We start from the raw sequence: 17,965 nt of genomic DNA on the forward strand, positions 1-17,965 counted from the left end.
CACAAGTCAGAGGACGATCACGACGGGACTATGGCCAGGAATGAAATAAAGACAATAAAGATTATTTTGTGGATGATCATTCAGCGATGATGATTACCAGAAACGATCGTCACATCCGTTAGTAACAAATCAATTGGGATCGTCGTGTGTTTATAGTGGGTATCCCGTGGCGTAACCGGTAGTTGTGCTAGGGGATAGATAGATTGTTGGATAGGTTGGATCTGTAGGGATTTTGTAGGATTCTCTCCTCTGATTCTCTGAGTGCTTGTTGTTAATATATCTACGATATAGATATATATTAATGCAATGTATGTGAATGTGTGTAAGTTATATGTAGTATGAGAGAAACGTAACAGCACTGCAAGCACTTGGGTATACCCTACGCGCCGTCACGCCTGCTGACCACAACTATATACGAGTAACGAGTATATATATATGTATATATATATATGTAAAGAGGAGTTAGTAGGAAAGCTATATGCTCAGTATGAACCTCGAGCCTCTAGTCGGCAATAGAGGGCAGAGGGACTACCACGCTGGTGGTCGAGCTGCATTACGACCCTTATTATTGCAATCACCTTCCTCTATCTACCTTTTTACCCGCTAACAGAGCTAGACTAAACAATGCGATTCATAGTGATACCATTGTAGTATACTGTAGTATCTCGTGTCCTTTCATTGTACGTTTTCACAGGCGGGTTTTTATCTTGAGCTTTGATTTAAAGCTTTTTATTTGTGGTAAAGATCCTGTAGAAATTAACCTGGCTCTGTTAGAAAGTACTTTTGGATATTTTAAATCGAGAGTTTGGAAAGCGAGTAGAGATCGATCGGTATAAGAAAAACTTTTATCATGAATAAGGTGACCTGGCTGCGCGCCCAACTGTGCGAACTACTTCCGGACTCAAATTTTTAGTCGTCTTTTGTACTTTTCGGGTTTTGATTATTCATATTTTATGCTTATGGTTTTTTATTTTCATTATGTAATTGAGATGTTGACTGGTTTTTATATTGACTAAGTATTCAGTTGTTGATTGGTGTTGAAATGCGATTTCATTTTTTTTTATTGACCTAGAGAATAAATAAAAACAATATCGAGATTCAATTTTTTTACTTCTATCAGACTGATTTTAGTTTTAGCAAAAATTAAATTATAAAAATTTACTCTGCTATTAATTTTAAGGCTAAAATTACTAATTTTTAAATGTTAACAAATTTTGGATAACATTTTTTTTTGTTATTCAGTCGCGAATTCAAAAACTGAATATGAACATTCTTTTTTTTTCCTGTTTGTTTCATAGGTAAAAAAAGAAATTTTGACATGAAATTCAAACTTAAAATTTTTAACCACAGACTTGTTTCTAAAATTACAAGTAAACTTACAAAATTTTGAATTATAATAAATTTTTTTCACTTTCTTATTTTTTGAGTTTAAAAAAAATTGAAGCTTTTTTATAATGAATTATTCCGAAAATTAATTCAAAGTAAATTTTTTTTTTCTGAAATTTTTTTTTTAATTTTCATCAGGAAAACCATAGAGTTCATTTTTTTAGTCATCATATTTTACCAATAAAAAATCCTACCAATCTCTACGACCATTTTTAAGACCAAAAGTCTAATCTTTCAAATCAAACAAATTTTACTTGAAAAATTGTCTTCAAAGTCTACAGCCACAAAAACCAAACCCAAAATTTTCAAATTTTTTTTCACCCCTTGACCTCTACGTTTTTATACATGACAATTTTGCCTCCAAGTACCAAATTTCCTGTCAACGAGATTTCGAACCTTAGAACAATTTTTTTTTGCCACCATCTGCCATTTGAATCCAAATAACAAAATTTTGAACCAATAATCAATTTCAAAAATTCTCCCCATAGATTTTGAATATTTCCTTACACTAAAAAATTGCGAGTGATTTCGGAGTGATCTGATTGTATTTAAATCCTCATTCCCTCCGATTCGTAATTTTAATATTCAAATAAACTCGTAGAGTAAATTTCACTCCGAGGGGATCAAATAAATAAAAACTCACCCGGTCTGCATTCACTCCGAAAATTTTTGACAATATACAATAAACTATTTACTAAAATATGCAATTACACAGAGCTAATATAAGCTCCTGAAATAAAGAAAAGTAACAACAACATTGCTTACAAGTGTAATACTCCATCATATTCTGATTGTATCTATACGCAGTGCTGAGATCCATCTCGAAGCAGCCGTCGGCCGTCGGTGATCTCCCAGCTGCTAATCCCAGATCTTTCAGCCTCAAAAGCTTGTAAAATATATATTTTCCAACTAAACGTTAAAGCAACCTCTTAAAAGTGGCACTCAAAACTCGGGGTGCCCGAGCAGTACAGCACAAAGACGATCATCAAGGTCATTGTGAGTGACCACGGGTGGCTCGGAGGCTCTCCCGACAGCATCACATCTGTAGCTCACATTATTATAACCGTATTATTATAATCCATGTGACACTTGCGAGAAAACTTATTTATTAAATCTCTTATTCTCTATTTGTCATTGTAATCCATATCGACACTTTTCTTCCCCTCCCTGGTAAATTTATTTTAAATAATTAATTGTACCCCTAAGAAAATCAACAAGACACTCAACTATCACTTGGACTCGTTATTTAATTTTAAATTTATCGTCCAGTTTTAAAGTCCAATTAAAAGATTAATAATTAATGTAACATAATTTAATTAAATTAAAAGTCTATCACAGAAAATTGTTTATTTAAAGTCAATATTTAAATAAATAATTAAAATTACACTTTGACACTTGAATAAAATCACCGCACAATAAATCCTGGATTATAAATGCACAATAAATTAATCAATTAATTAATTAGTCGATTGATTGATTGGTTGCAGATTAAATTGTTAAAGATAACGAATTATTAAACAAATAATAAAAATAATAATAATTAAAAAAAAGGTCGGAGTGACAGACAAGTCGCGAGTTGATAGAAGCATGGAAAGACTTAAGCGTCGTCGGCACGTGACTTTCAGCGACTTCTTGTCGCGTAGTTGATAGTGTGCCAGTTTTCATCCCCACTGATAAAATAATTTCTTTAAGGCCACGCCCAGCAACCCTAAAACGGTACCCAGCATCCGTATGGAGCTCCCGCGTTTGGTAGAATTCGGTCACGTGAACATCAGCAAGGGGCGGCGACGTCAAACCGTCGTCATGGCAACCGTGAGAGCGTCGCGCGGGATAACGTCGTTATGTGTCCTGAGATATAAAGTCGTATGGTATGCCATCGAGAGGATGAAGTACCAGGCAAAGGTTAAGAAATAAACGCTCGCCAGCTGGTATACCGCCAACAGTCCCACGCGAAATCACGCGAACCCGCGAGCTTGCTGGTTATTCATGAACCTACTAGCTTTTATTTACTATTTACATATCGAATCTTCTTTTTATATATTTTTATAGAATATATACTACGGACCGATTCAAATCCATTCAGAATTTTTTTTTTGTTTCGCAGTCCGCGTTGGGCGCCAAGTAGAGAAATTCAAATAAATTTGAATTCAAATTTTTTTTTTTAATTAATCCAAAGTCTAAATTTTTAAACGCGTTTTAAAAAAATTTGTTTCGATCTTCGATGCGAAAATTAAAAAAAAAATCAACTTACCCTCAAATGATTTTTCATCAAATGTAAAATAATTTTTTTATAAAAATCCAATTTAATTATTTTAAAAATTATGAGAAATTTAAAAAAAAATTCAAATTTTTAAATAAAAAATTTAATTGGCGCCCAAAAAAAAAATTTTATAATTAAGTTTTTATTAATTAAATTTTATGATCAATTAAAAATTTCGATAACTAACTTTTATTGAATTTAATAAAAGTGGGGTAAAATGGATCCACAAAATTTATTTTGAAAATTTTTACTAAAGATTCACTAATTAATAAAAAAATATCAACTCTCGATCTCAGTCCATCTTACCCCATTCTATTTTAACAGAAAAAATTTTCTATTTTCACAATTTAATAAAAACAAAGGCACAGTCACAGATGATTTTGTTAAATCACTTATTTCAATAAAATTATCAACTAGTCGATAGGAATTAATTATTGCGATGGTTGATGCGAAGTAGCGATGCACGTAGTTACGCACTGAGCCCTGACACACCTAATTACGATACTGATTACGATATGTGTGTTGTTATACAGAGTACAGAGTAGAGTATGATCATGACGGGTATTGCAAGTTTAACTGACGAGGACACGGGACACGATCACAGAATAAAAATATTAAGTAATGAAAGAAGGGAAGTAGAAGGGTTGAATGGGACTTGTGACTTGAGACATAACATGAGACATGGAACTTGGGAAATTAGTAAAAGAGGATAACTTTTTTTACGAGACAAGTATAAATGTTGAGTGTGCGCGCGTGTGTGTGTGTGTGTGTTGTGTAGCCTGAGTAAGAAAAATAGTTGGGGTATCATGGCAAGAAGCCCGGAAGGTGCGGTCAGCGAGAGCATTGGTGGGACCGATGACAGCTCGCAAATCTCACAAGGGCCAGTTTACATTGCAATTGGATGATATATAAATATATGTATATTTATTACCGTATGTATTGTATGTATGCAACTCAGTAAGTAAGCAAGGTGCTCATTGAAATTATTCTTTTTCTTTTCGACTTTACGCCTACTGCTCTTACTGATGCAATGACACTAGATACTTAAGATATAGCAATGCTGGGATTCTGACCGGTCTATCGAGGTATCCAAATCTCCGGATGCTGTGGTGACTCAATATATATATGACACATAATTTTTAATGAAATTAATTTTTCTTGTAATTTTTTTGACATCAATGGAAATCGAAATTTTGTAAAACGCTTGTAATTAATGGACTGATAAAAAAATGTGTTTTTGGACTGGATTACCAACTTTGTAACTAAAATTATCAGTAGGTTCAAAATTTTTTATATTTTTTTCAGTAAAACCAAATACTCTCTTTGGTTTAAATCCACTGATTTTACGAAAAAATTCGTTGCAAAATGTCTAGTTTGAGATACAGAGAAAAAAACGAATTTGTTGACGCAAAAAATTTTTATTCACACCAGAAAATTTTTTGCAGGATAAATTGAAAACAAAAATTTTCTTGTGGTAAGAAAAAATTTTTTTCTCGCTTAAAAAATTTTTTTCTTGTTCCAAGAAAATTTTTTCTTACCCGAAGAAAATTTTTGTTTTGACTTTATGATACAAAAAATTTATCGGGTCAAGTAAAAATTTTTTTAGGACAAGAAAAAATTTTTTGCGTCAAGAAATTCCTTTTTTATGTGTAAAAAAATTTTTCTTTTCAATTTGTATTGTAAAATATTTCTTGCGCCTTTAGAAAAAAATTTGGAAATTTTTTTTTTTTTTTTTTTTTGACTCATGAAAAAATATTTTGAATTGAAAATTGTATAAATTATCTAAAAAATTACAAACTAAGCTTTTAAATATGAGCATCGTAGCAATCGTACAATTTTTTTTGTGTTATGAGGTTGTAGCAAAAGTCATCATTTGGTCACAGAATTCAATAAATTCAAAATTAACCACAATAGAGCAATTAAAAACAAAAATAAAAGTCAAGCTTATAAATAATGAGCTTCTGAATTATCATGGTATTAAATTTGTCGAAAGAAAATAATAAAAACAAATTTCGAAATGATAAAGTATGCGTTAATTTATCAAAATAATTTTGAGTAATTTCTAAAAATATTTATATGATATATGATGTATATATAAGATGTGATATATAATATAAAGTTGATGATGTGTCAAGATGATGATAAGCATGGCTTAATCTACCCAAGAGAGGATAAAGGATCTCTCGCGAGATTACACTTTGGCATATCATTTGCGTAAACGAACGAGCCTTTGGCCCGGCGTTGACGGGCAATATGTCCTGACATGATTGCACTGTGGCATACACTCTCGGTGTGGGACGACGCATCGACCCTCTATTCGACATATGGATTCACGAGGTCGAGGACAGAGTTAACCTACACACGTATGCATATATGTGTATATATATATATATAAGAGCTTTGAATCGTCTGGGCACATTAAGGGTGGACTAGGAACGACGAAAGAGAGAGAAGAGACATATAGAGAGTGGGCGCCACAGTGACATCAGGCAGATGCAGATGAGGTCGGTAGCTCAACCGCGAGCGAAGCTCTCTACTCCCGGTGCATCGATCACAGAATGGGATGCATCAAGCCTCGTGCGGCCACCTAATCAGTGCTTTCGACTTCCATCTACTTGCAGTACCGGCTCTACCACTGCTTCTGCTGCTGCTGCTGCTATCCTTCCTAATCCGCCCGCGGCATTAATCTCATTTGTCATATACGACGGAAGATCGAAGAGTCCAACAGTTCAAGAGGACGTATGCTAAATTTAACTGGGGACATTGGGAGTTTGTTTTACCCAATATACTATTTATCATTTTATCAAAAAATTTTTTACTGAATATGCGCGACACTTAAAATTTTTTATTCATTTATAGCAAAATCAAATTTTTTTATTAGATTTTTTAAAATTAGACGTTTAGTAACTGACTTTTTTATTATTTAATCATTTCCGGTTTGGATTTTAGTCCAAAAATCGATTTCTATTTCGAATTCTCCCAGTATCTGGGTAGGAATATAAATTAAAAAATTTTGAAACTGGTTATGATATGAAAAATTAATATGATCCTGATGTTAGCAGACGATTAGTAATTTTGGATTTTTTTTTCAACGAGTCAATTATAAAAAAATAAAAAATAAAAATATGCACATGTAGAAAATTTAAAAAACTGTAAGTGCAATTTTTTCAAATATTTTTTTTTTTCATAATTTATTCTTTAAAAAAAATCAAAAAATTAGACATCGGTTAACTTATGATCCAAAAGTTATCAAACAACCAAAAATTTTTTGATTTTTTTTTTTACCAAATAAATTAAAAAAAAAAAAAACTAAAAAAATGCACATGTAGAAAATTTAAAAAACTATTAGTGCAATTTTTTCAAATAATTTTTTTTCATAATTTGTTGTTAAAAAAAAAAATCAAAAAATTATTGAACGTCGGCTAACTTCAGTGTCATAAATTAATTACTCTCTGTAAATTAGAAAAAAAAAAATTGGTTGTTCCAAATTATAAAAAAATAACAAAGTTACTTTATTACTATTTTTAACGAACGATTTCTTTATGATAGCCAATAAAAAAGAGTCCAAAAGTATGGAGAGAGTGAGTTTCGCCGACGGAACACAATTATCTTAGTTCGCTAATGTCCTTGAGAGTTGAGCTCGAGAGTGTGCTATCCCCGTCGGAAGATTTACCCAACGACATTATTTTTCCGATATATATATACATATATATGTGCAATATAAAGCTTGCAAGCTCCAGAGTGTAAGAAAGTAGAATAAGAAGAAGGAAAGATTGAGAAAAAAATATATGTATATATAAAGTTAAATAAAATGAACTAAAATATAATATATATACAGCTCGGATAAGTTACGAGATCTCTGATGTAAATAGCACGCTTACTTATTCTGCGGCAAGTTAAAAATATATATACATATATATCTCAGTAAGGAAGAGACGGGGGAGGAGTTTTTTTGCGTAATGAAAGCAATCAATTCAAGTCCTTCCCCGTGACTTTTATACCCTTATACCCTCACCCCCCCCCCCTTCTTGACGCGAATTTCGCCCTACCAGTGGCCCCAACCCCTACCGGCGTTTGCTCTCTTAACTTCTAACGTCGCTACTTCAACCCCCGCCAACTTGACTATACGTGAACCAGGATACTTTTTTGTCTTCCCTTATTCGCTTACTCACTCAATTCTACAATACCTCAAACTTTATAATTTTTATATCACAGATTGAAAATGTTATCCAATTTTACTTTTATATTTTTCTTTTGGTAATGAAAATTTATATGATATAAAATTTTCAAATCATATGTCAAATTCTTTCTGTGCTCAAAATTTTTCTCAGACATCGCGCCATATTTAAAAAAAAAAATTTCAAAATATTTTCCTGTTTCTTTGGAAAAAATTTATTATCCTGAAGTTAGCAGACAATTAAAAATTTTTGGATTTTTTTTTTGACTTTAATTAAAAAAATAAGAAAAACTAAAAATATGCACATATAGAAAATTAAAAAAGCTATAGGTGCAATTTTTCAAAATATTTTTTTTTTTATTATTTATCGTTTATAAAAAAATTCAAAAATTATTGGACGTCAGCTAACTTTAGTATCATAAAAATTTTTTTTGTTTAAATTAATTTATCAAAAATTATTTAAATTATTTCCGGTCGTACTCATAACTTTTGTCAGACCTCAAAAAAAAAAATTACTCAAAATATTTAAAAAAAAATTTTTAAAATCGCGGAAAAATTAAAAAAAAAAAATTTGATAAAGTTAGCCGACGTCTAATAATTTTTGGATTTTTTTATAAACGATAAATTACAAAAAAATAAATATTTTGAAAAATTGCACCTATAGCTTTTTTAATTTTCTACATGTGCATATTTTTAGTTTTTCTTATTTTTGTAATTAAATAAAAAAAAAAAAATTCCAAAAGTTAATAATTATAAAAAAAAATATTTTGTTTAAATAAAAATTTTTTTTTAGTGAAAAAAAAGGGTATAATTAATCTTGGAAGTAAATGGATAAGAGTAAGACATAAAAGGTTGGTTGTTACTTAGCTGACTCTTGAGGGCAAGCAAAACTTGGACACATCTGGATACAAAAATAAATTGTAAGACTTAGACCGCGCTATAGATCTTTTAAGTAGTAACAATGTTTAAGTCGTGTAAATTAGCACGACAAAAGTACTGTAGTATACTTGAGTACGCAAGTACTGAGTTGTTATAATTAACTGAGTAATTATAAGGGTTAAAAAGTTAAAAATACTCTTACCCTGGGGATCAGCTGGAGATGGATCTCTAGCAGAGTGCGAGGATGGACCTCTTTAATGGAGACTAAATTTCCTTTGTCGAAATAAAATAGGCGGATTTGGATGATGTATGATGTATGATACATATATCAGCAACTATATATATATATATATATGATGAATACCTACACTCGGTTTATAGGTAATGTCATCACGCAGTACATAAACAAGAGAATGGCTCGAGGATGATAACTGACTAAGAGAAACTTGCTGTGAAGTTATACCGGCGTACGAGGCCCTTTGGGAAATGCTAAATGTCACAACACACGGGCTTTGTATAACCAGTGATATCCCATGAGAACTTAAAAGCCAACGGATTATTATATTACTTTTTTTCGTTCCTGTTAGTTTTTATATTTTATTTGTCTGGCTTTAAATTATTTTACGGTTAATTTTAATTATTTGTTGTTGGGCATGATTATTTTTTTCAAAATTTAAGTCTTACATGGTAACGAAACTTTAGTGGGCTAGAGTTCGATAGCGGAGCAATAATTATTATATTTGATAATTGAGATTAATTAGAAGTTCACATGAATGATATTGAAGTTAGCCGACGTCTAATAATTTTTTGATTTTTTTATAAATGATAAATTATAAAAAAAAAAATTTTTGAAAAATTGCACACATAGCTTTTTTAATTTTCTACATGTGCATATTTTTAGTTTTTCTTATTTTTTTAATTAAAGTCGAAAAAAAAAAATTCAAAAATTATTAATTGTCTGCTAACTTCAGGATCGTCAGACAAATTTAAAATTACAATAAATAGAGTAAATAATTTGAAAAATAATATTTATAAAAAATGCACTTATGAATTTTTCAATTTTTTAAATGCTCATTTTTTTTAAATTTCATTTTATTAATTATTTGGTTTATTTATTAATAATTCAAAAGTTGTCTGATGTATGATACTGAAGTTAGCCAACGTCTACTAATTTTTAAGATAAGTTATGAAAAAAAAAAATATTTAAAAAATTGCACCTATAGCTTTTTGAATTTTCTACATATGCATTTTTTTAGTTTATTTTTTTTGTAATTAATTTGTTGAAAAAAAAAAATCTTCTTTTACGCTGATTCAATTTTTAAAAATTAAATGTCACTATTTTATTACAAAATCTTTAAAATTCCCTCAGCTGTCCCATTATTGGCCTCGTTACTTCGTTAGAATTTTTTTTTTTAATTTAACTGCAAGACTGACCAAAATTTTGGGTACATACTCAAAAAATTACATAGCGTCTGATTGAGGATTTAAAAAATATATTTATGATACTTTTAAAAATGAATAAAAAAAAAAAAAATGCAAAACTTGGTTTCTTAAAAATGTATAGTCGCAAATTTTGCCAGATTTTAGTTACAGTAAAAAAAAAAAATTAGGAAAAATTTTGCCTGCTTCAACTAAAGCATATTAATATCTAAAAGTATATACCACTAATGGCATAATATCACAATAAAGAAGGGTTACTTGTCGGACAATAACTCTCAGAAGTATCCAAGTGGTTTGTCATCTGTGGGTGGAATATTTAAGTCAGCTCTCATGTTATTTCGTCCAAAAAATGGCACAAATAATAACCCCGAGAGCCTCGGTGCAGGAAATACCGGATCTGGGACAGGCACGTGCTGCCTCGTGCCACTCAGCCCTTTTATGATCTATGAATCTCCCTTATACTTGGTATATATATGGAAATATTGCAGCATCTCTCGTACGGAGACGAGACTAAAAACTACCCTTAATGAAACTGAACATGATTTTAAATAAAAATCCATGTTACTTGTAGATATTTTTGTAATCTAACGACACGACAAATGAATATGTAAAGTATTATATATATGTATATGTATGTAAGAGTTTGGGTTAAGCTTCTCAAGGTGGCGATGTCATGAATCCACCTACTACACACTCTCTGGGGGGTTTAACCGCGGGGGTGGTGCATATTTCACGCTCGGTGGTCCCATCTCGTGGAGACAATCTGAACCAGATACATCATCGCCTGACGTTATCGTAATAACCTTCTCGACTTTTTGTCCCTTTCTTTATTCAAAAGCTTATTATTTATTCATCTCACCTCAGACTTTAACAATCTCATCATCTAGTATATATACTACACTATTATTATTATCGTTATATTTTAGCAAAATATTCCAAAGTTTTATTGGAGTCTGCTGAAATAAAAAAAAAATTTGCAAGGAAGAAAATGTGGAAATTTTCAGGTTTTCATTTTTTCTTGATTAAAACAATTTTTGCTAATTAGGGACATGCGCGTTAGTTAGTGGGAGTTTCAGAAGATTACTTTGCAGCAAAACGAAAATTTTTCAGAATGTAGTCTATAAATTTTTATCAAACTTTAACCGAAAGCAGCTTAAATAAAATCTGTAATCACTCTGAATTCACTCCCAATTTTTTTCAGTGTATACACGTAGACAATTTCTCAGTACAAATTCCCGAAAAAGTATGATACTGTAAGGATATGAGGTAAATATATAAATTTTTCCCATGCGCATCGTAAAATATACTTCCGATAGCATGTAAATGAAGTGCAATTTCTAAAACATAGTAAAAATTTAGTTACTGGCTAGATGTCCTTACAGTAGCAAACTATGGGTAATTTTTACTAAAAATTTCTCTGTACATGGAAAGAAAATTCCACTAAAATTTACGATGTTGACATCGTAATCGTGGACTAGACTTTCATTTGAGTCAATTTTTAAAGGAAATTTCAAAATTTACTATAGTTGTTGTTAAAATTCCGATGCTAAATAGTAAAGAATATAACCTACATCTTAATTTTAACAAAGACTATTGTAGTAAATTTTGAAATAAACCATTTAAAAATTGACGTCAATAAAAGTCCATGGTTACGATGTTAACATCGTAAATTTTAGTGGAATTTTCTTTTCATGAGTGTACTCCTGATTATTTGAAAAATGAATTAAAGAAAACTTTAAAAAATTTTCAATAGACTCAGCGATGCAATTCACCGCTAAAATATTTTTATTATTTGAAACTCGTAAACTATCGAAGGAAATAATCTTTCAGTAAGTTGTCATTTTATATACTCTCTAAATATGAATAAGGGAAATATTGAATATTTACTATTTCTGTCAATTGAACCACTTTTGGAAATTAGTAGTTCGTTTTGCACTTGGAGTTAGTGAATATTCACTTATTTTCACTAATTTATGATTAGAGAGCATCACTTTACATAAAACACGAAATTCGATTTTTAAATTAGACGACAAGTGCGAACTTGATTTTTTTCGATAATTGCTGCTGTCAAATATGATGAAAAAAAATTTTTAATGACATAAGAACACAAATAAATCAAATACTAAGTAATAAATATTAGTTCATAGTTAACAAATATTTATGACTAATATTGATAAAAAAATTTGCACAATCGATTTTCAAATTTTTTCATTCAATTCGTTTTAAATTTTTGAATCTGTAGATCTTTTAAACGTCACAAATTTGATGGTAAAACCGGAATTTTTTCATGTGAACAAAGTTTACACCTGACGGTTTTTTTAAAATTCAAACTTCCTAAATTTGGTAAAAATCAATAAATTTTAAATATCATACTGTAAAAAAATTTATTTTTTTGATTTCAAATCCAGTTGTCAAAATTTTTATTCTTCTCTAAAACACATAAAAATATTTTTTTTAATTTGAGCAAAATTTTAAGCACTGAATTTTATTTCGAATAATTTCTAAGTTAAAAATTTTCAAAACTGAAAAAATTTAATTTTACAAAATTGAACAGAAAAAATTTTTAATTATTCAGAAAAAAAAAATAAAAAAAAAATACGGCAATAATTGACCCCTGTCTCCTTAATTCACCGAAGCTACAAAAATCCCACATGTTCTTCTCCGTAGTCTTCTGCAAGGTAATAAATGCATAGGCAAAGCTCTAAAGCAACATAACAGTGTGTCAAAATACTCAAATAGTGTCACAGAGTTATAACAATTTTATTTTTTATGTCGAAACTGTCTTGTTGACGAGCTGAGGATCCGCAAAAAAAGCCGCGTTGAAACCCTCACATCGGAAGCTACAAGGAACCGAGAGGGTGAGAGTGCATACGTTATCACACACGTAAGTCCATGTGTACATGTACATGCGTGTGTGTATGTGCGTTACCACACGGTGGCACTTGGAAGAGGCTATTTGTCGGATGACAAACGAGCGTCGCACAACGTGGGTGGCTTCAGCGGTCGCGGGAAATGGTGAGCAACGCCGCGTGTCGCCGTTCTACGTTTCGTATCGTTTCGTTTTGCCAGCGGGAAACTAACTACTTATATATTTTCTTTATATATATTACCATCTACACTTGTTACGCTTTTTATATTATTATTATTAATTATTCACATTTATCACAACTGTAATTAATGAATTACTTCATTTTCATTAATAATTCATTTTATTACTGACATCTACTATTTTTTAAATTCCTAAATTTTTTTTTCTTCAAGAAAAAATTTTATTAAAAATTTTAAAGTCAAAAATTGTAAATTGCAAATTTTTTAAAAAAATTTTTAAATAATTTAAAATTGTAAAAATTTTACATCAAAATTTCCTGAGGATTTTTTTTTTTTTTTAATTTTATAAAATTATAATCTACTAAATCAAAGCTTACAAAGTATAAAAAATTAACAAAAACAAAATTATAACTAAATACAAAATTTTGAAAAATTTATTCAACAAAAATCGACGGAAGATTTTCGAATAAAATTCCAAAAGCTATACGCGAAACATTTCAAAAATCTAGTCATCTAATAGAATTTTATTTTCCGATTTTTTTTTCATTGCGTGAAAAATGTTCCGATCTTCAGGTACATGATCCATTGTAGGAACTCAGGAAAAAAGTTCATATTTGGCCATATATAATTAGATATGACCATATAAGATCATACAGATTCATATATGTTTATATATGAGATACATGCTCATATATGAACATATATGAAGGAAAAAACATTTCTAACTTATACACAAATTACATAAAATCATATATGATCAGATATAGACATATATGAACAGATATGAAAAAATATAAAAAAAATTTAACCGACATATAATCCATATAAAATCATATATGACCACATATGATCATATATGAAACAGCATAAAGTATTTACTCATATATTTAATCATATATGATCAGACATGAGCAATTTTTGTATATGATCATATATTAACTTATATGTATGCTCATATATGATCATATCTAAGTATATATGGTCATAGCAAATTTCAAAACTAAAATCATGCCCTAATTTTTCCTGAGCTGTTAAAATATATTACAATTTTGCAGCTTTAAATTTCGGGGATCATCAAATTTTACATAGATTTCACTTTTGAACAACAACTGCATCAAAACTCGCCATTGTCACCCTCCTGATTTGGTTTGAATGCTTCATATATTTAATTCACCCACATATAGTCATATATTAGAAATATATATAGAAATAAGTATTTAAATTTCGATAAAAGCATAATTTCAAGAGTATAGGAACAATATAGGTGACATTTAGCTTTAGCAAAATACCACGCAAATATTCATATGTATATATATGTATGTAAATTTAGTACGTGTATATATGTGTAGGTGAACTGAGAGAGGCACATAATGTCTAATGGGGGTGATTGTGCTCAGTCTCTGTGACGGATCAATCTGCCACCCCCTTCGGTCGGCAGTCCAGCCACCCTTGGCTATACACCGACAACTGTAGGGAACTGAAGTGCAGAATACGCGTGGATAACACGACTATTCGTCATACCCTGAGACACAAATTTAGATGCCTCTGTCTTTGCCCCGAGTATGGGGACTCTGGTTCGAATCCCAGATCGGTATTTATTCCCCGTAAAATATCCGAGAAATTGGGTGATCCTCAAACGTCAACGGCTTTCGTTGCCGTGGGTTTCGGGTTCATTGCAGTAATTGTGGTTTTAAAAGTTATTTATCGTAGGGTAATTTAGAAATTATATAAAATGTTTTTTTTTTTTTTTTTTTTTTTTTTTTTTTAATAACAATTTCATTGAAAAAAAAGGATTTCTTGGCATGAGAAATTTTTTGTATTATAAATTGAAACCAAAATTTTCTTAGGACGATAAAAAATTTCTTGGTTAAAAAAATTTTTTCTTGCTCTAAGAAATTTTATTTGCTCAAAGAAATTTTTAGTTTTAAATTTATATATAAATTGAATTGATTCAAGAGAAAAAATTTTGAACCAAGAATACCATTTTGAAAAAAATTATTTTCTTGAGTCGAAGAAAAATTCTTGAACCAAGAGAAATTTACTTAAACCAAGAATAATTTCTTGGTTTAAGAATTTTTTCTCTTGACTCAAAAAAATCATTTTTTTCAAAATCGTATTCTTTGTTCAAGATTTTTTATCTTGAATCGTCAACTTTTTTATCAGTGTAATACAAATATTTTTTTGAGGCAAAATCCTTTTTTTCTGTGTACAAAAAAGTTTTCTAATTTAACAAAAAAGTTGTCGGTATTTTGGATAAAAAAATAATTTTTAACTGTAACTTCTGTTAAAATTATTATGTCGTAATTTTGAGTCCTTATAATTCAAAAAATTATTTTCAAAAAAATCAGTGAATTTTTCATACTATTTTTATAATTATATCTTTTCAAATATATTTTTTCAACTGTTTTGTTTCAAGTATATTTGCAAGTAAGAAATTTTAATCTTCAATTAACTGATCGCAGAATTTTTTATGATTTTTCAAAATTCAATGAATCGAAGTAAAAATCGTAAGTAAATTAAAAAAAAAAAAAAAAAAACTGTAGCTCTCATTACCAGCTTATAAGGGTTTCATCTAAATCGAACTAATTTTTTTTTTCAAATCTGCAGATCAAAAAAATAAATAAACATTTTTTGAAAAACTTTTTTTTTTTAGAAAATACATATATTACCTTTTGTTTAAAACAGATGTCTTTATTATCATATGAGGAACTCGATAAAACCTACGCACATCGGTACTCACGCGTCATCAGTCTTACATTCGCTTCAAATGAGTATAGATGGCGTTACCCGCGAAAATGCAGAACCAACCGTCGTCTAGCAGAATAATTATCGGTTGTTAATGCAGTACTTAAAAATTTATTATTCGCTTTTATAAATATTTACCACAATATATATATATATATATATATATTTTTTTTTTTTTTTTGTTACCTCATTATAATGTTTAAAACAATAGAAAAAATAAATGAGACCAATAAAACGAGTCCTTGAAGTAACTTTTTGTTTGTTTACCTTTTTATATATTTTAAATCTTTTTTTATTTATTCTTACGTCTACTTGTCATTGAAAGTGATAGGACAAATAAACTAAGTCGATTGAGTCACGAGTATCTTAACGCTTCTTACACCGGAAGACGATAACATTCTTCATTACACCGTTAGCTTCAAGGACTTTTAAATGGTCTAATTATTCCCTCATGTTGTAAATAAGTTTTTGAAAAAATTAAAAAACAAATTTACTAATAACTAAGATAGTAAATTGGCAATCAATCACTTGCTGTTGATGGATAACATCAAGAATCTCATATTTTTTAAAAACAGTATCAAGTTTCAATCTTCATCCTGCAGGAAATTTTTTGACTTTAGTTTCTAAGGATGTATTTTTAAAATATTAGTCCTGAGATCATTTTTCTAGAGATCAAAATTTTCAGAACTTAAATTTCCTTTTGAACGATCATGTGTGTCGTACTTTTCATATATTTTTTAAAATACATCTCGAAAAATTAAAGTAATTTCAAACACGTTTTATAAGTATTTTTGGCGGGATAAAATTTTTCATTTTGAAAAGAAAACAAAAATTTTTTTCAGGACTAGAACGAATTTTTCGAAACTAGAAATTTTTAGGATACTGGTTAGCAGACAATTAATAATTTTCGGCTTTTTTTTCAGCAATTAAAAAAAAAAAACCAAAAATATGCACATGGAGAAAATTAAAAAAACTATAAGTGCAATTTTCTAAAATATTTTTTTTTTTATAAATTTTTCATCTGTAAAAAATCAAAAATTATTAGACATTCGCTAATTCATGAGTGTGAAAGTATCAGACATCAGACAAATTTAAAATTATAAATAAATGGAGTAAGTAATTGATAAAACAAAATTTTCAAAAAATGCACATTTAAAAAATTTAAAAATTAATAAGTGCATTTTTTATAAATATTATTTTTTTAATTATTTATAATTTTAATTTTGTCTGATGTCTCCTACATTTACACTCGTCACTAATTTCAGTTTCACCAATTTTTTTCACTATGAAATGAAAGCAAAAATTTTCTTAAGACCAGAAAAAAATTCTTGTAGCAAAAAATTTTTTTCTTGTCCCAAAAAAATTTTAATTTTTAATTTTCAATGCGAAAAATTTTTGGCGCCAAAAAATCCTTATTCCTGCGTTCAGATAAAAAATTCAAATTAATTTCCATCTATAAAACCACCTCTAATAAATTAAAACAAAAATTTTGACAAAATCTTTCCAACAATAATACCCCCCTCCCCTTCATTTATTATCCCCATGAAAAAAGCCGATCAAAGTACTAAAACTGAAATCGAACAATAGTCCTTCGAAGTATTACCGCAATCTTCCAAGCCAGATAAATTTGAAAAAAGGATTAAAGCCTGCGGTCTCAGTAACCTCACAATAATTACGACGTTTGGTGATCCACCAGCCAGCAGACATCCAGACATCCAGACATACTGCATTATCTTTTAAAATATAAGCTAACGAGTAAGATGGATCTTGAAAGTGTACATGTATATAAGTGTTGCAGTTAACTTGCAGCTACTTCTGAAACGTGTTACGGATTAAAACCGCAAGCATCTCAAAACCGCAAGTCTTTTTATCTTAAATAAATCTCTTACACTCCCTCCTTACACTCCAATTATAATTATAATTATTTATTTATATATTGTGATATTAAATGACTTATTTTGTTGTTTATAAATATACTTTAGAGTATGTTATAGTTAATAGTCAATGCTGGAGATGACTCACTGTATTGT

At 29.5% G+C, this 17,965-nt stretch overlaps 1 protein-coding gene across 3 annotated transcripts in view; it reads right to left on the minus strand.

Annotated features, from left to right (window-relative positions):
* Nucleotides 1-17,965, minus strand: part of LOC103571554 (paired box protein Pax-8) — a 99,737-nt gene that overhangs the window by 25,276 nt on the left and 56,496 nt on the right. The gene's annotated exons all lie outside the window — the stretch shown is intronic.

Source organism: Microplitis demolitor, chromosome 9 (assembly GCF_026212275.2).
Source record: "Microplitis demolitor isolate Queensland-Clemson2020A chromosome 9, iyMicDemo2.1a, whole genome shotgun sequence".
NCBI lineage: Eukaryota > Metazoa > Arthropoda > Insecta > Hymenoptera > Braconidae > Microplitis > Microplitis demolitor.